Source organism: Balaenoptera borealis, assembly GCF_965194805.1.
Source record: "Balaenoptera borealis genome assembly, chromosome: 2".
Classification (NCBI taxonomy): domain Eukaryota; kingdom Metazoa; phylum Chordata; class Mammalia; order Artiodactyla; family Balaenopteridae; genus Balaenoptera; species Balaenoptera borealis.
In genome coordinates this window covers 157,519,421-157,538,886 of record NC_138867.1, presented here as the reverse complement: position 1 = coordinate 157,538,886, position 19,466 = coordinate 157,519,421, and the positions used below count along the sequence as shown (strand labels likewise).

The 19,466-nt window shown below is 46.0% G+C and overlaps 1 long non-coding RNA gene across 1 annotated transcript; it reads right to left on the bottom strand.

The window, feature by feature from the left end:
- Window positions 1–2,964: 2,964 nt before the first annotated feature.
- LOC309623861 lies at window positions 2,965–11,577 on the bottom strand. The gene is made up of 2 exons (XR_014241696.1): window positions 5,220–11,577; window positions 2,965–3,424 (listed from the first exon to the last, which is right to left on the bottom strand). It is a non-coding gene; the product is annotated as an uncharacterized lncRNA (long non-coding RNA).
- Window positions 11,578–19,466: the final 7,889 nt, after the last annotated feature.

Genomic DNA, 19,466 nt, shown 5'->3' with positions numbered 1-19,466 from the left:
GTTTCCTCATCTATAAATAAGGGGAAATGGTGGTACCTATTCCTCTGGGAGAATTCAGAATGCAAGGTGCCAGTTCCGGTCCGGTGTAGAGTGTGGGCAGTGAACCAAACTCTTCCCCTGGACCATACACCCAGTTGGCTCTCCTTCCCTTTGCCCTCCAGCGTTCCCTTTTCATTCATTCATTCATTCATTCATTCAACAAGGGGCCTGGCACTCTTGGGAGAGAGAGGGAAATCTCAGCCAGAACTCAAAACCTGGGGGCAGCAAGAAGGTTGAAAGGGCCTTGGGTAGCCACTGAGCCCGAAGGACTGTTTGTTGGCCCAGCCCTGTGCAGGAGGGGAGTCATGGAGTGGTGGGCACTTGACCACGAGTCCTCCCTCTCAGAATGTGGTCCACAGTCTGCTGGTGGTCCACAGGCCAACTGCTTAGGCACCATGGGGCAAATTCTCAGCCCCAGCCCAGACCTACTGAACCAAGTGTGCATTTCGCATGATCTCCAAGTGATTCACTGGCACACTTAAGTTTGAGAGGTGCTGCGATAAAGGACCTTGCTTTGGTGGGATGCAGGGTGGGGGGGCTTTTGCATTTGCTCTTTCTTTTGCCTTGAGCATGTTCCTATCTTTGCCTTGCACCTTGCTATATGGACAGAGAATGTGCATGTCTCCCAATAGATTCTCACTTTCTTCATAACTGTTAACTATGGTAACAGAGCCCATACTCTGGAGTCATACTGCATGGGATCACATTCTAGCCTGTCCGCTTACTAACTTATTTTACTTCTGTACCTCAGTTTCCTCATCTGTAAAATTGGGGCAATAATAGTACCATCCTCATAGATCTGTTGTGAGGATGAAATGTGTTGATGAGTGTCAAGGACTTAGGGCAGTGCCCGGCACAGAGTAAATGCAAGAGAGGGTTGACTATGGTTGCTATTTTTGCATGATGATGGAGCTCCCAGTTTTTGGCTGGGCATATGAGTGTGTTCAGAATGAGAGTTGTATTTCCCAGCTTCTCTTGTAGCTAGGTGTGGCCGTGTGACTAAGTTCTGGCCATTGAGATGTAAGGGGAAGCATCTTGTGGCTGCTTCAGGGATTATTGGTGGATATTACCCACTGTGTCCCTTTGTCCATCTGGCTGCCCAGGATGTGGATGCCACCATCCTGACCCATGTGGTGAAGGCCATGCAGAACAGAGCAACAAGATAGAAGGAGCCTGGGTCCCTGCCGCTGAATGGCACAGTACCTGTTCTCAAACACCTCCCCAGACTTCTAATCAAGAGAGAAATAAACATGTCTTGTTTAAGCTACAGTTATTTTGGATTTTCAGACACTTACACCTGAACCTAATACTAATACACCTGTCCAGCCTAGTTAATTTCTTGGCTTGGTTCAACTACCATGTACACAGTAGGCCAGGTCCCCCATTATATGCTCACATGGCACCCGTGGGTTTTTTGGGGGGAGAATTTGTCACAATTTGTGAAGAGATTATTAATTGGCTAGTGTCTACCTCCCCATGTTGACTGAACGTTCTCCATGGAGGATGGATGTCTGTTTGCTCACCATCTTATCCCAGCATCCAACCACAGCCTGCACATGGGGGGTGGGGGGACAACAACTATGTATCAAAGGCTGAATGGAGGTTTTCCAGAGAGGCGGGCCTTCCCACAGAACAGACAGGATGGGGAGGGGGCACATCAACAAGCATCTCTGTGGGGACACTTGAGGTCTGTAAGCAGACCAAGCTGCCAGTCCCAGATGGCCCATCAGCCCAAAAGACAGTGTGAGATAGAACTAAGGAAATCAGATGTTGTGTTACAGTAAATGGGAAAGCTCTGGATCTCTTTGACCAAGGGAGTGACTTACTAAAAGTTGAGTTTTAGGATTACTAATCTTGGGACTTCCCTGGTGGTCCAGTGGTTAAGAATCCGCCTTCCAATGCAGGGGACGTGGGTTCGATCCCTGGTTGGAGAACTAAGATCCCACATGCCGCAGGGCAACTAAGCCCACGTGCCGCAACTACTGAGCCCACACACTCTGGAACCTGCACACTGCACTGAAAGATCCCGCATGCTGAAACTAAGATCCCACACAGCCAAAAAATAAATAAATAAATATTTAAAAAAAAAAAAAAAAAAAAAAGGATTACTTATCTTCCAGGACCCTATAGTAGCCAGCCTCGGGTGGCTGATATTCCCATGCCCTGTATAATCACCTCCCACATTGCAAAGCGCCAAGCTGGGTAACCAACAGGACACTGCAGAAATGACAGCATATGACTCTTCAGGCTGGGTAGCAAGGGCATTGAGGCTTCTGCTTAGGCTCTCCTGAGTCACTTGTTCTGCAGGAAACCAGCTTCGGTGTCATAAAGATACTCAAGCATGGTTAGAGAGGGGTCCAAGTGGCAAAGAACTGAGGCCTCCTGCCAACAGCCATGTGAGTGAGCCATCCTGGAAATGGATCCTCAGCCCCGATAAGTCTTCAAAGCTGCAGCTCCAGACCACAGCTTAACTACAGCCTCACGAGAAACCCTGATCCAGAACCACTCAATTAAGCTGCTCCTGAATTCCTGACTCTTAGAAACTACGTGAGGTAAGGAATGTTTATTTTATGCTACTAAGTTGTGGATATTCAGTTACACAGTGTAGATAGTTAATAAAGACTCCATCCCCATTTGCTGTTCTACCAGCACCTTCTCCCTGCCTTCCTCCACCTCACTCCCTAATGGCTTAGTGAAATGTTAAAGCACTGCAGTCAGACGACTCTCTAGCTGGGAGACATGGACACATTGCTTAACTAGCTGGCTGGCTGAGTATGAAATGAAGGATAATAATACCTTACCTGTGGCAGGTAGCCTCTAAAATGGTCATCCCAATTAATCCACCTCCTCGTATTCAAACCCTTGTGTAATCTCCTTCCTTAGAGTGTAGGCTGAACTTACTGACTCACTTCTTTTTTTTTCACACACACACACACACTGTATTTTATTTTTACAAGAGATAAATAGACTGACACCAAGCATTGTACATGGATGACCACAACAAAAGCAACAATGATTGCAATTACCAAACACGAAACACACTCATACTATGACTGACTCACTTCTGATGAACAGAATATGGCAGATGCGATGGCATGTCGCACCTAAGACTAAGATATAGAAAGATAGTAGCTTCTGTCTCGGACACTCTTGCTGTTTCTCAGATCAGTCACTCTGGGCAAGCCAGCTGCCATGTGGAGAGGCCCACATGAGAGAGCTCACAGTGAATCTTTTGGGGCCTCACAACAGCCACGTGAATGAGCTTGGAAGTGGATCCCTCAGCCTCAGTTGAGCCTTGAGATGACTGCAGCCCTGGCCAACAACTTGACTGCAACCTCCCGGGAGACCTTGACCCAGAGGCATCCAGCTGAGCTGCATCTGGATCCTGCAAGATGACAAATGTTTGTTGTTTTAAGCCACTAAGTTTGGGGTGATTTGTTAGGCAGCAACAGATAACAAATACATGGCCCTAAATGCTTGCTGTAAAGATGAAGCAACATGTACAGGGCCTGGCATAGAGCAGGTGCTAATTAAATGCTTGCCGAATGAATCAATTGATAAACACATGAACGTTCTATGGTGTAGAATGTTCCCTGGATCCAAATGCTCACTGGTCTCCACCCCCTCCTGCCAAACACGCCACCGAAAGTTGTTTGAAGCAGGGAAATGGCCAGGTCAGATTTGTTTTTCTGTAATAGGAGCCTGGTTTGTGTTCCAGGGGTGGGGCTGGTTCAGCTGTGGTCTGGATGAAGAGATTAAGAAATAATAGTCCTTTGTCAGCTCAGAGAGGTCTTGAGGGTAACTTGGGCCTTGTAGCAGGGCCTCTGAACAAACAACTCCCCTTTCTTGCTCCACTAAGTCTCCTGGCCAACTAGAAGACACTCATTCATCCATCCATTAATTCATTATAAGTTATTCAGTGAGCACCTCTTTATGACAGGTCCTCTGGATGTACAAAGGAACATGACACATTCCTGTTTTTAAGAGGCGGGGCGGCAGGGGGTGGTGGTGTAAGCAAAAGCGTGGTACCATTATGAAAAATCAGGGCGAGGGGCACCAGTTCCTTGTGCAGGTGCAGTTTTGTGGTAAGTACAGTGGTAGGGGCAGCACTAGAGGCTCTGGGAGGCCAGGAGGGGGTCCCTAATTCCACCCATGGGGATGAAATTGGTCTGAACTCTTTCACTTCAAGATGACTGAGATCATCTCAAATCAACACACACTACCTAAGGCCAAAAAAAAGAGAGAGAGAGAAAGAAAAAAAGAAAGAGAGAGAGAGAAAGAGAGGAAGGAAGGAAGGAAGGGAGGGAGGGAGGGAGGGGAAGTGGAAGGGAAAAGAAAGAAAGGAAGAAAGAAAAGTCTAGAGGTAGATTTAGTTTCAGGCACAGTTGAATCCAGGCACTTCAATAATTGCATCAGGAATCTCTCTCCCCATCCCTAGGCTCATCTTTTTTCTTCTGGCTTCATCTCTAGAGAGGCTTTCCTTTTGTGCTTATGAAACAAAAGGAAAAAGAAGGAAGGAAGCTGTAGCTTCAGGCTGTTTTTCCTGCTCTGCCTGTAGCTGTAGGCTGTTTTTCCAGCTCTGCAACTCCAGCAGATGAAGGTGACCTGTTTCCTGCTACCTCCAGCAAAGGCTCCTGGGCTGACCCTCAGGGGCTGACTTAGGTTGCATCCCTGAACAGTGGGCTCCAGGAGAATGGATAGGCCAGGCCTAGGCTGAACGCCAACCCCTAGAGCCTAGAGTGGAATCAGCCTCATTCAACATGCACAGATTCAGATGGGAGAAGGGTGGTTTCCTAAAGAAAAGTCAGGGGTGGGAACTCCCTGGTGGTCCAGGGGTTAGGACTCGGCACTTTCACTGCCGAGGACATGGGTTCAATCCCTGGTGGGGGAACTGAGATCCTGCAAGCTACACAGCATGGCCACAGGAAAGGAAGGAAGGAAGGGAGGAAGAGAGGGAGAAAAGTCAGGGCAGTATTGCCAAAGATGGAGAGGATGCTGGGAGGCTAAATCATCAGGTATCTTCTACAGGGAGTCGGGAAAAGCTTCCAGGAGCAAGAAGAGTCTGAGTTGAGACCTTGAAGAACAAGCAGGCTTTAAGGAGAAAGGCAGGTTGGGTGCATTAGTTATCTATTGCTGTGTAACAGATTACCCAAAACTTAAAACAAACAGCAATTTATTACCTTGCAGTTCCTGATGGTCAGGAATCCAGGAGCAGCTACCTGTGTGGTTCTGGCTCAGGATCTGTGATGAGCTTGCAGTCAAGCTGTTGGTCAAGGCTGCAATCTCAAGATGACTGAAGCTGGAGGATCCAGGCTCGCTCACAGGGCTGTTGGCAGGAGACTTTAGCCCTCCCCACATGGACCTGTCCATTATGCCGGTCATGACGTGTCTTCTCCCAGCTGAGTGAGGAGAGTCAGCCTTCTATGAAGTTGTCTCCAAGGCTCACACTATCATTTCTACCTTATTCTATTCATAAGTCCAGCCTCCACTCGAAGGGAGGGATCTCACAAGGGTGTGGGGAGGGACCAGGAGGTGGGGATCACTGGGGTCGTCTTGGAGGCTGGCTACAACCTGGGGAAGGACACAAAAGCGTGGAGGTGGGGGAGCAGACAGCCTGGCTTTGGCCGGGGATCACATCAAACTGGAGAGGTCAATAGGTGGGAGCTGGATTGTGAAGGGCTTTAAGAGCTGTGTTAAAAACGTGAAATTTCTTCTACAGTTAGGGGCCCTAAAGTATATTAAGCTGGGATGCCTCACAATATTTTGATTTGAGGGTTTGAGGGAGCCCAATATATGGCACTCTCTTTCCTGCCTGTGCTCTGAACAAATGAGACTTCTGGGCTTCCTAATTGTCAGTCTCTGAATTTGGCAGACAGACCCAGGCAGGCACAGGAAAGGCAGGAAAAGTTCAGGCCTCCCTGGGAAGATCTGGGCAGAGCAGAGCGTGGTTCCCTGCGGGCAGCCTTCTCCCAAAAGACCTGGACAACATAGCCTCAGACCCCAGTCGACAACTTGCCGATCGGAATTCACCCATCTCCCCTTCTCATGGAAATCAGAGGAGTGAGGAAGCACATCTCCCACCAACTATCTGCAATTTTTAGACAGGGGACCTCTGAGCCTGCCTAGGGTGTGGCATTTCATCCTCACTTTTCAGGAACTGGGAAGCTCACCAGTTTGAGGTCCAACTCAGACGGTGCTCCCTTCTGCCGGCAGCAGTCAGCCCCGCAAGCTGTGTGACTCAGCGTCACCCGCTCCCCTCCCTTATCTCTTTCTGCCGTGGAGCTCACCTGGACCCTTTCCTCCTCAGTCTGCAGTCTGTGGTGTGGCTTGGGGCTGGATGGGGACTGCACCTGGGGCGTCTCGCTGCTGCTCCACTCCCGCTCCTTGGCTGAACGTGGAGAGCTTGGGGAGACCTTTGTGTGGCCCAGGTATGAGTGTATGTAACGGTGCGTGGGTGTCCCGTGTATTAGCACCACTGACGCCCAGGGGTAGGTGGGTCTGTTCTTCCAGCTGATGTCAGTGCCGTGCTTCCTCAGGGTGGGCTGGTGATGGGCTGGGTGTCAAGCCAACCTTGACTCTGAGGAGGAAACAGAAAAGGGAGACCTGGAAGGCTCTGGGTGCGATTCCCGTATAACTGAAGTAAATCCCTTCAGCTCCCTGAGCCTCAACCTCTTCATCTGTAAAGTGGGGGAGCTCCAGGATTAGAGTCGTTCACTCGCTCTTTAGCAAGCTGATGATACACTAGCGTACGGGACAGAAACTCTGTCTACATACAAGTGTGCAGCACCTCGTAAATAGTGATGAATATACATAAGCCCGGTAATAGTATGTTCCAGGTGTCTCTGGCCAGATCCGTATATTCCAAGGTGCCTGCAAACAGAGAAAGCCCAGATGAAAATCTGGCTCACTGTAACCCCGAGAGCTGCGTGACGAGAGGTGAGGTCAAAGGTGGGAGAGAAAGCTTTGGGGTCAGAGTTCAGTAGATACCTGTCTGGGTAACCTTGGGGCTGCCTCATTCCCCCACCATAGCCTCAGTTTCCTCCTCTGCAAAATGGAGAGAGTGCCCACTTCATGGGGTAGTTGGGAGGGTGAAGTGTTTATCCCGTGGAACGCCCCCCTACTTTGGATCTGGTTTTAGCTGGATCTCAAGTCCCACCCCCTGTCTGGTCTCACGGTGAAGTGAGGAGATCTAAAGAACAGCTAAGCCCTCTCCACACTCTGTGAATTCATTCCATCCACTTTTTCATTTTTTCTCCTCCTTTCCAAAACAGGTACATTTTTAGCAGACCCGAGACGTGGCTTCCTACGTGAGTTAAATTCAGGAAATCCTCACCGAGCCCCAGTCAGTGTTGAGGTGTTTTGGATAAAGGAGACATCAGCTGCACCCTCCTCTCCAGAAGAGTCACCCCACTCATCGTTCATACTTAGAGTCATCAAAAGACTGTCTGTCTTTCTGCCCTGCCCCCTGCCAAGTCATATATTCATCAAGAACTCTAATCTGGCCTCAATCAGAGTTTTAAAAATAGAATTAGCTTTTGTGAAATGTTTTTGGTTTCACGAACTATTTAAAAGAATAGTAATTCTTTAATTTAAAAAGTAACCTATTAAAAAAGATAATTCAAGCAGGAAAAAGGGTCCACAGTGGAGAGTGAAATCTCTCTCATCTCCCCAGGCCCCAGCAAAGGCAACCACTGCTGAAGGTTTTCTTCACTGCGCTGGGCTTTTCGGTGGCCAGGGGTGACCCCAGCCTTTCTTTGGGAAGGCAATGGAGGCAAGCATTTCTCTGCTTTCCCAGCCAGGAGCTCTGAGGCCAGGAGGTAGGAAGCAGAGTGGAGCTTCCCAAGGAGTTGAGGGTCCACCAGAAGGCCAGAAGGAGGGCAGCGTCCTCAGGATGAGGGTGGGGGGTGTTGAGGACTGAGTGGAGGCCCTCAGGTGGCCTCCAGGGGAGACTGTGGGGTCTCGGGTCCACTAAGGGAGACTTTAACCCACTTGTGAGAGACCCACTAACCTTGTCAGAGAAGGTCTTCTACAGATATTTGTTGAGTGACACTGACAGGCCTTCTGGCCTTCTACTGGGGTTGAAATTAGGGTGAATTAGGAAATGGAACTGGAAAGGCCCTGAATCTCACTGTGTAAGCAAGCAGACGGGAGAGAACACCGAACATCTACTCTCTGTCAAGGGCTTTTGTTAGGTTATCTTAAAATTAATTTTTAAATACACAAGTAGTATAGGAATACATTTTCCATGTAAAAAAATGAAAACTTTACAGATAAGGCTAAAGCCCCCTTTGATCTCTAGCTCCAATCTTAGAAGAGGTTTTCTTCTACCTCTCCAGAAGGAACCTCTATTTTCGATTTGGTGTGAATCTTTCCAATTTTTTTCTCTGCATTTTTCAAACATACATGTTTTGTTTTTATTTGTCTTTCAAGATTAGTAATGAAATACATATTCTTCTGCCATTTCATTTTTGGATTAACAAAATATCTGGGAGATTTATTTTCAGAATAATACAGATCTATGCTCAGGGCTTCCACAGGTAGTGTTTCATTGGTTGCTTTCATCAGCCCCACTACAGATGAGCAAACAGTGGCTCAGAGAACTAAGTGACTCGTGCCAGCTGGTGAGTGTTGGAGCAGGATTCAGATGTGGGTTTGTCTAAGTTTGCATTGTACCTGCCCTTTACCCAATCTGCTTGTGGTTTGTACCCTAAGTTTCCTGGTTTATCAAGTGGGCCATTTAAATGCCAGATTGATCATAATGCAAGAGACAAATCAGCCACCTCCCTTCCCTGTTAAAATACCTCCATGGCTCCCCAGTACCCAAGGGACCAGGTCTAAGTCCCTCGACTGGGTAAGAATAGATCTTTTAGACAGAGGGTTCCTCGTCACTTCTCCAGCCTCCCCTGGCCAGGTCCTGCCTTGTTATCAATGCTCCACCCAGCATGTGTTTTCTGACACCTCCGAACAATTAGCTCCATTCTGAGACTGGCTACCTGGAGACAGAGTTAGATCCCACAGGTTAAGGGCCCACTGCCCCACTTCAGATGCCCTTCTCAAGTCCAGGTTGTCTCCTGTGCTTCTGAGTGGCCTGCAAGGGGAGGGTCCCGCAACCCCCTCTTTGGGTTCAATTAACTTGCTAGAGTGGCTCTCAGAACTCAGAGTGACATCTCCTTAGCATTTACCAGTTTATTATAAAGGACACAGATGAACAGCCAGATGAAGTACATAGGGCGAGGTATGTGGGAAGGGGCTCGGAGCTTCCATGCCTTCTCCAAGGGGCCATTCTGCCAGCACCTCCACGTGTTCACCAACCTGGAAGCTCTCTGAATGTCATCCTTTTGGGTTTTTATGGAGGCTTTATTACATAGGCATGATGGATTAAATCACTGGCCATAGGTGATTGAACTCAATCTCCAGCCCCTCTCCCCTCCGGGGAGGTCAGGGAGGCAACTAAGTTACGACCCTCCAATCACATGGTTGGTTTCCCTGGCAACCAGCCCCCATCCATAGAGGCTTTCCAAATTTCACCTCATTAACATAAACCCAGGTGTGGTTGAAAGGGGCTTGCTAGGAATATCTAAAGACAACTTTAATCAGTCACTGAGGAAATTCCTAGGGTTTTAGAAGCTCTGCGCCAGAAACTGGACGACGACCAAATATATATTTCTTATTATTAATCACAATATCACACTCCAGAAAAACAAACTACTTATGGTTCGCTTCATGCCCAGCTGTTTTTCTCCTCCACCTCTTTGCCCACGCAGTCCACCCTGAGAGGAAGACCAGCTCCTCATCCGAAACACTCTGTGCCTGGTTTACTGTAACTCATCCTTTGCACCTTGATGCGGGGGCCATTCCCTCTTGGGTGTTCGCCTTGTTGCTCACTGGCTGAGTTAGATGTCTTTCCTCTGCACCCACGTCTTATACTTAGTTACCAAAGCACTTCCCATCCCATTCTAACTGCCATTATATCTGCCTTCCACTCTTGAGGGTGATGACATAAAATTCATATTTTATGGCAAGGTGAGAAACATTTAAACATAAAAGTTTTCTTTGCCTGTTTGGGCCTCTTCCCTCCCTGTTAGTGTGTATTGTGCTTCTGGGTTAACCAGACCTCCTTAGGAGATAACATTCCTTTTCAGTCTCAGCATGGGGCCAAGATGATCCATGATGCACCACTCTTTGTATGTGTAGATCTGGATTGTGTAAACTGTCAATGATGTCATTGACATATAAACTTTGTCTCAAAAACTTATATTACAGTGCTTTGACCTCTGATGGGCAGAACAGTCCTCAGAGCTTTCTGAAAGACTGTCTCCAGGGTTATAATTGGCTTCAATAAAAGTTTCCATTTCTTTCTTAGATTGACTATTGATAACTTTTTCCTGACAGGGGTAAGCTCCTTGAAGTGAGGGTCTCTGTCTCATTCACCTGCATCTCCAGGCCCCAAACAAGCCTGCCTGCATGTTTGTGGAGTTACATGAATGCCTCAAGAGAGTGAACGATTGTGTTGTCTTGTGTTGGGGTTTCAGTGATGTGAGAGAGAGGAGGTACACAAGATGATAGTACTGGGAAGAGAAACCCAAGACCCTTGAATTAAATTTACCCAAATGGCAATCATACTATCCAGTTGTATGGCGAATGTGTTGGACCATATTTTCTCAAACCATCTCCTAGCTCAAGTATTTCTCTTAGCTCTGTGATGTTTCTCTTATTCTTCTCTTTCATCTGGTCTTTAAGGCTCTTGAAAGGGGATGCATGCCGTGATTTCAGAGGATCTGAAATCAATCCCACCAAGGGTTGGTTGAGTCCTGTGGCTTCATCTCCTTGGTGACGTCCCTGGTTTCAAAAGGGCATCAAAACCCTCTGCCCACTCTTGAAACTGGCAGGGGTTTCCTGAGAAGAGGGACTGGGGAGTTCAATCTGGGGAGGAACTTTTCCCCTCCTCAAGATAACAGTTAAAACTCATTATCTCTTAATTAGCATTTTGCCTCAAAATTCCAAAGTCATCTGTTACTACTAGAGTTAGGTAAAGCCCAAAGCTTTCACCCATTTCCTCTCACTTCCCTTTCCTCTGAACAAATTTGAGGGAAAAGCTCTCTTCATTTCTTTTTTTCTTAACATGGTTTAGTGCTCCTTTCACTATAAAAGGGTGAAAGAATATTTTAAAAATACAGAAAAATAGAAAGTAAAAGAGCCCCACTACTGAGATACCATCACATTTAGAGTTCTTCCAGGCCTTTTTCTATGTATAGGTTTTTAAAAAAAATTATGTAATATATTGGGCTTCCCTGGTGGCGCAGTGGTTAAGAATCTGCCTGCCAATGCAGGCGACACGGGTTCGAGCCCTGGTCTGGGAAGATTCCACCTGTCGCGGAGCAACTAAGCCCGTGTGCCACAACTACTGAAGCCCGCGCGCTTAGAGCCCATGCTCCACAACAAGAGAAGCCACCGCAGTGAGAAGCCTGCTCACCACAACGAAGAGTAGCCCCCGCTCGCCGCAACTAGAGAAATCCCACGCGCAGCAACGAAGACCCAACTCAGCCAAAAATAAATTTTTTAAAAAAGTTATGTGATATATATACACCCAAAAGTGTATATAATACAGATGTATAATTTAAATAATTATAGAGTGAATACCCATGTATCCATCACCCAGCTTAAGGAACAGAAGAATATCACCAATACCTTAGAAGCCCTCATGTGTCCCTCCCTCCCAATCCACACAGAGGTAGCCATCATCTTGAATTTTGTGTGAGTCATTCCTTTGTTTTTCTTTATAGTGTTACTGTATATATACGTACAATGTAATATTTTTGACCTTTATATAATTGAATGTATTATTTTGCAGCTTGCTTCTCTGATTTATTATCTTTGAGAAATTCATCCATGTTGATGCGTGCAAGTGTAGATCATTCATTTTCACTGCTGCATGGTGATATGCATTGTATGCGTATATTGTACTCTAATTTACTTACCCGTTCTCCTGCTGATGGACATGTGGATAGTTTCCAGGATTTTTTTTTTTAAGATTTTTTGATGTGGACCATTTTTAATGTCTTTATTGAATTTGTTACAATGTTGCTTCTGTTTTATGTTTTGATTGTTTGGCCCCGAGGCATGTGGGATCTTAGTTCCCTGACCAGGGATAGAACCCTCACCCCCTGCATTGGAAGGCAAAGTCTTGACCACTGGACCGCCAGGGAAGTCCCTGGATTTTTTTTTTTTTTTCCACCTTTAAAACATTGTATTAAACGGAATGATTAAAGATATATTTTTTATTGTGATAAAATATATATTAACATAAAATTTACTGTTTTAACCATTTTTAACTGTACATTTCCATGGCATTAAGTACCTTCACATGGTTATGCAACCATTCATCTGAAGAACCATTTTCATCTTCCTAAACTGAAACTCTGTAGCAATTAAACAGTAACTCCGCATTCTCTCCTCCCTACAACCCTTGACAGTCACCATTTTACTCTCTGTCTCTATTAATTTGACTACTCTAAGTACCTCATGTAAGTAGCATCATAAAGTCTTTGTCTTTGTATTTGGCTTATTTCACTTAGCATATTGTCCTCAAGATTCATCCATGTTGTAGCATGTGTGGGAATTTCCTTCTTTTTTTAAGGCTGAATAATATTCCATTGTATGTATATACCACATACTGTTTATCCATTCATTTGTTGATGGACACTTGGATTGTTTTGACCTTTGGCTCCTGTGAATAATGCTGCTAAGAACACAGGTATACAAATATCTGTTAGAGCCCCTGCTTTCAATTATTTTGGGTATATATCCAGAAGTGGAATTGCTGGATCATATGGTAATTCTACTTTTCATTTTTGAGGAAATGACATATTGTTTTCCACAGTGGCTGCACCATTGTACATTCCCACCAGCAGCTCACAAGGATTCTAATTTCTCCACATGCTTGTCAACACTTGTTCTTTCTTTCTTTCTTCTTCTTCTTCTCCTTCTCCTTCTTCTTTTTAGTAATAGCCACCCTAATGTGTATATGAAGTGGTTCCAGGATTTTTAATAAACAAAACAGCCATGACCACTCTAGTACATATACCCTGGTGCACATGTGCAAGAGTTTTTCTAGTTTTACAATTAATAATTGAATTGCTGGGTGATAAGATATGTGTGTGTGCTATTTTCCAATGTGGCAGTATCAGTGTACATTGCCATCAGGAATAGATGATTGTTCTAGTTGCACATCCTAACACTTACTATTGTCAGACTTACAATTTTCACCAGTTTGATGGGTGTAAAATGATATTTCAATGTGGTTTTATTTTGCATTTTCATGAGTAATAACAATATTAAGCATTTTGTCAAAGGTTTCTCAGCCATATTTATTTCCTCTTATGTAAAATATCTGTTTCAGTCTTTTGCCCATTTTCCTATTAAATTGTTTGCCTTAGTTTTGTGAATTGGTAGGACTTCTTATCTATTCTGGATACTAATCATTTATTGAGTGTACATTACAAATGTCTTCTCCAAATTTGTGGCTTGTCATCTCATCTGTTTTGATGTCTTTTTAAAAATAATTAATTAATTAATTAATTTTTAATTTATTTTTGGCTGCCTTGGGTCTTTGTTGCTGCACGTGGGCTTTCTCTAGCTGTGGCGAGCGGGGGCTACTCTTGGTTGCGGTGCGCGGGCTTCTCATTATAATGGCTTGTCTTGTTGCGGAGCGCCAGCTCTAGGGCACGTGGGCTTCAGTAGTTGTGGCATGAGGGCTCAGTAGTTGTGGCTCATGGGCTCTAGAGCACAGGTTCAGTAGTTGTGGAGCACGTGCTTAGCTGCTCCGCGGCATGTGGGATCTTCCCGGACCAGGGATCGAACCCGTGTGCCCTGCATTGGCGGGTGGATTCTTAACCACTGCGCCACCAGGGAAGCCCTCTTTGGATGTCTTTTGATGAACAGAAAATTCTTTTAATTTAGTCAAATGTTTTTCTTTCAAATCTTTTTCTTTGTGCTTGTACAATACTTTCTCTCTTTTGCTTAAGAAATCTGTCTCTATCTGAGATCATAAAGATATTCTGTATTTTCTTCTAAGATTTTTTTCCCCCAGCTTTATTGAGACATAATTGACAGACAACAGTGTGCAAGTTTAAGGTGTACAACACGCTGATTTAATATACGTACATATTGTGAAATGCTCACCACAATAAAGTTAGTTAACACGTTCGTCACCTCACGTAGTTACTGTTTGTGTGTGTGTGTATGCGTGTGTGCAATGAGCACGTTTAAGATCTACTCTCTTAGCAAATTTCAAGTATAAAATACAATATCGTAAGTATAGTCACCATGGTGTACTTTAGGCCCTCAGAATTTATTCATCTATAACTGACAGTTTGCATGCCAACATCCCCCCATTCTCCCCAACCCCGATGACCCGCCAACAGATTCCACATGTGAGATCATTCAGTGTTTGTCTTTCTCTGTCTGACTTATGTCACTTGGCATAATGCCCTCAAAGTTCATCCATGTCACAAATGGCAGGATTTCCTTATTTTTCATGGCTGAATAATTCTTTTAAGAATTTTAAGATTTTTCTTTCACATTGAAAGCCTTGACCCACCTGGAATTGATTTTTTATGTGCTAAGGGGTATGGTTTTCCCCATCTGGATAGCCAACTTCCCCAACTTTATTTGTGTAATCATTGTTCATTTCCTCTTTGGTCTTCAGGGCATCTTCCATCCAAATTTTCTGAAAAAGAAAAAACAAACAAAAACAAAAATAAAAAACAATAATAAAATAACAAAATCACGTTTTCTAATATGTGTGGATCCCTTTATTGGGGCCCCTCATTCTGTCCCATTAATCTATTTGCCAATCCCTGTACCAATTTCATACTGTTGAAATTGTGGTTTGCTTTACTTAAAACTTGATATCTGGTAGGTTAAGTCCCTGCCCAGAATTCTGCTTTGGGAGTGTCTTAGCCTTTCCGGGTCCTTTGCTCTTCTATATAAATTGAAGAATCAGCTTGCCAAGTTATATGAAAAACTGAGTTGGGCTTTTGATTGGAATAGTGTTAGGACACTTTGAGGTGAACTGCCTTCCTATCCATGAACATGGCATGTGTCTCCATGTATTTAGGCTTTCTTTAACATCGTTTAGTAAAATTTTATAACTTTCTTTAAAAGGCTTTGACAGCTTTTCCTAGGTACCTTATATTTTTGGTTGCTTTTGTGAATAGTATCTTGTGTCCATGTACTTCTAAAATCTACTTGTAGTCACACCATATATAATGTGCTTTTTCCACTTATATCATATGGCACAACTTTTTTCTAAGGGTTACTGACTATGTGTAGGGAAGCGTGACTATCCCGCTATTATTGGACATCTCAGATTTCTGGTTTTCATTTTGCTCTAGTCTCATTAGATGTTTCATTGTCCTCTAAGAGCTTGGGGTTTGGGGTCTGACAACCTTGAATCACAATCCGTGCCCTGCCTCACCTTAGACCACATCCTTAACCTCTCTGCCCCTGTGTTCCTCATTTCTAAAAGGGAGATCATGATGATACCTCCTCCATGGGCTAACTGTGATGATTTAGTGAGATTACAGAGTAAAATGCCTAGCATGGAGCCTGGCATACAGTAAGAGCTCAATGAGCATTAGCTATGATTATTTCTCAAAACAAATTTATTTTCCTTCCTTTTTTGCTAAGTATGGACTGTTCTAGCTGAAATCAGTGTTTGAAAAATTGGGAAAGAAAAAAAAATCAGGATTCCCATTTTCTGTTTCACCTTATCTCCCTCTCACGCGCTTCCTCTTCCCGCTCCTCTGGTCCCCGTGTCCAGGATTAAATCCAGGTGGCCAGTGCGGGACAGAGGGCTCTCAGACCCTCTAGTTGAGATGAATGGAGAATGAAGACACCTGCTCCCGGGAGGAAGCCAGTTCCAGGCTAGGTCTTGAGTCTGTTCCTCCTCGTTCTCCAGCCACTGCCTGAGTTCAGGTCTCACGGCTGCTCCCCTGCCTCTTGCCTCTCCCCATCTTGTCACCTGAGCAAGACTTCCCCCACCTCAGCTCCACCACCTGCTTAGCCTCATTCCCGGCTCCCGCACTGCCCTCAGCATGAAGCCCAAGTTCACTAGTTACTTTTCAAGGTCCTGCATGATCTGACCTCCACCTAATTGCTCTCAGTGACCAAACTCATATTCCTCCATATTTGACACAGGTCAGTGATGTGTGCTACAAAACTGCTGGGTAGGAATCATTCTTCCATTTTATACCTGAGAACACTGAGGCTCAGAGAGGTAGAAATGGCTCATCGGAGACCCCACAGTTAGGAAGCACAGACACAGAGTTTGAATTCAAGTGTCTGGCTCCCAGCCCAGCTTTTTCCCCTGAGCGAGCGACAAAGCCGCAGCTTATCCAGTGTAACCTGCGAATGACCCTGGGAGGCTCATTCACAGGGTTTCTGCAGAAGTGAGTAAGAGGGTCTGAAATGGGTCAGGGAGAGAGAAAAGGTCAAAAGAATGGGCTGAAGTAAAAGAGAAAGTGTGCCCTCTTGGCTCTCTTCTTCTCTGGCTGAGCCCTGGGGTGGGGTAGGCTAAGCCTGGGGGCAGGGAGGGCTGATGTGGCTCAGGGAGGGGCAGGGTGGGAGGGTGAGTGAGGTAGGACTGAGGATGACGTAAGGGTTGATGGAGGAAGTGATTATGACTAGGAAATAAGCCTGCTGAACCCACCCCAGGAGGATCATCATAATATTCCTGGCATCGACTGACATTAAAAGAGTAGTAATAATTACATTCTTAAAATGTGCCACTCGTTGCCTGGCTACTCAATCCTTCCAATGACCCTAAAAAGTGGTTATCCCTATTCCCTTTTTATAGAGAAGGAAACCGAAGCTCAGAGAGCTAAGGGGACCTGCTCAAGGACCCTCAGCAAAGAAGTGACAGACCACAAAATACACTACAGGTCTGCCTGGTGTCCCAGCCCTCCCCCTGCACTGTGCCCTCCACCGTGCCATCCTGCAGTTGAATCCGTTTCTCCAAATGTAGCCGAGTAATGGGGGTGGGGGGGCACATAGAGATCATAAATGTTCTGCTAGATGTAAAATGTTCCAGCAATACAGAAGAATGTCAGAGGAAGATGCTGGTAATCCTGCCATTGGGTGGATGTGGTATTAATACTTCCTGCCGGGTCTGGGCAGCCAGGATCTGTGCATTCCCAGCCTAAATGTTCCCAAGTCCACTTCCGGAGCCTGCATAGGCCTGGGTCTAGGTCCTACCTGACAAGGGTAGACCTAGTGCTGAGGGATGACCAGTGGTCTGCTTTTGAGTGTGGGGAGTGGGCAGAGCACATGTGAGCTGGGCTGTCCCCACACAACTACCCAGAGGCTGGATCTGGGACAGGAAGGGAAGGGGCAGAGGGCAAGCAATGGTCAGGGGCCTCCTTTTGCTCTCTTTGTCTGGGCCCTGCAACGTTAAGGGCAGGCCTGGATGGCAGTATAATTATTTTTTTAAAACATAAAATTAATGTACATCTAGAGAAGAAATTAATTGTTCCAAAGAGTGGAAAATGGCATGTCCAGCCTCTGGGTTCCTCTCCAGAAGTAACCACTATAAACAGTTTCTTGTGGGTATAAGTGAGGCGCCGGGGACACTGAAGGACAACACTGTCCCAGCTTGACCGTCAGCCCACTGTTTGTGTCATCAAGTGCTCAGGCTCCTTTGCTTTGGTCTCACGAAGTGGGAAATGCCAGGAAGAGCAAAGGGAAGGGAAAGGAAGCCAAGGTACTTGGAGACGGGGAGCTAAGAGTGGAAAGCTGGGGATGAGGTGGAGAGAGGGGCTTTGGGAAAGGAGCAGGGTATTTAAATGGAGTTTCCAGAAGCCTCCATGAACTCTGTACCCTGTAACACCTTTTCTCCATCTCTGTAGGAAACCACCAGTAAAATCTGTTATTGAGACTTCCATTTCTGGCAATACAGTGGACCAGATTGCACATATTCTTTATTTGTATATTTCATGATAAAGAAAATCAAAAACAAAATCCATACCCTTGGTAATACTTCAGGATTGGGTTTGTTGTGGGGAGATGGTTAGGCTATGCTGAGCCTGGCCTCAGTTCAGGAGCAGGGTAGCTGTAGGGTCATTTCCCATTGGGCAACAGGTCTGTGCAATTTCCTCCCTTCCTTCCTCTTTCTCTCTGGCCATTTCCTCCCTTCCTTTCTCCCTATCTATCTATCTATCATCTACTCACTTTTCCTGCATGAAATGGATTATATTGTTCTGCAACTTAATTTTTTAATTCAGTACTATCTCTTGGACAGCTATGTCAGCCATTGATCATCTATCGCATCTTATCCAAGGGCTGTCAGTGTTAGGAGAAAGATTCTTGAAGGTTAGAGAGATCTCATGTCCACATGTGGCTTCTGCTGCTGGAAGGACCTGCCGTCCACCCATTCCATTTTTTCAGATGTGTTTATTGGATTCTTGCAGTAGCCAACCCGCCAGCGCCCCCATCTCTCTGGGCTCACAGGCAAAGGCCCCTTCACATTCTCACCCTCTCTCCTGTCTCACTCAGCTTCCTGTTCTTCAATTAAGCCCCTACCTCATCGCCTGAGCACTTGTTCTTCGCTGGGCTTGGGGCATCTCTCCCCCAATATCAGCAGCACCCCACTCATCTTCTTGGGGTCTTTACCCCAATGTCACGTTCGCACTGAGGCCCTCCCTCTCCATGCCAATACCCTCCGTTCTCCTCCCCTGCTTTATTTCCCCCCACGCTAAGCACCAGCTGACATGTAGTGCCTTTTGCTTATTTGTTTACTGTCTCCCTCTCTTCCTCCCACTAGAATGCCAGCTCCATGAGTGCATTTTCAATCTCTATTATTTTAATCTCTATTATGTGCTGCTTCTTAATCCCTATTATTCCCAGAACAGGGCCTGGCCGATCAGGGATGCTTACTAAATGATGGTTGAATTGAATCGAATATGGAAGTTGATTTTCTGTGGGTGTGCTGCGTCCTTGCTTGTTGAAGAGGGAGAAGGACTTCCTTTAACCCAACTCTGAAGACCCTTCATGAGTTTGCCTTCCACCACTCTAGTCTCTTCGCTGGCCCTTTTGCTGCCTAGCCCCCTTTGTCCCCCAGATGCTATGGTGCACCCCTGGTGACATCCAGGTCCCCCAAAGGCCACGTCCCGTCATGAGTCTCTGCCCAGAGAACCCTAACCCTGGATGACTTCTATTGGACGTCCGGACTCAGTTGTAAGTGCTCGCTCCTGCAGGTGGCATTTTCTCACCTTGGCCAGGTGACATGACCCCTGGGCTCCCCCAGTCCCCTGGGCTCCCCTCTCTCTGGCTCCTATCTGTCATCCCTCTCCTGGAGGCCTGCTTCTTCCTCTGCCTCCCCGGGGGCTCCTGACCCAAGCACCTGGCACACAGCAGGGCTCACACGTGGG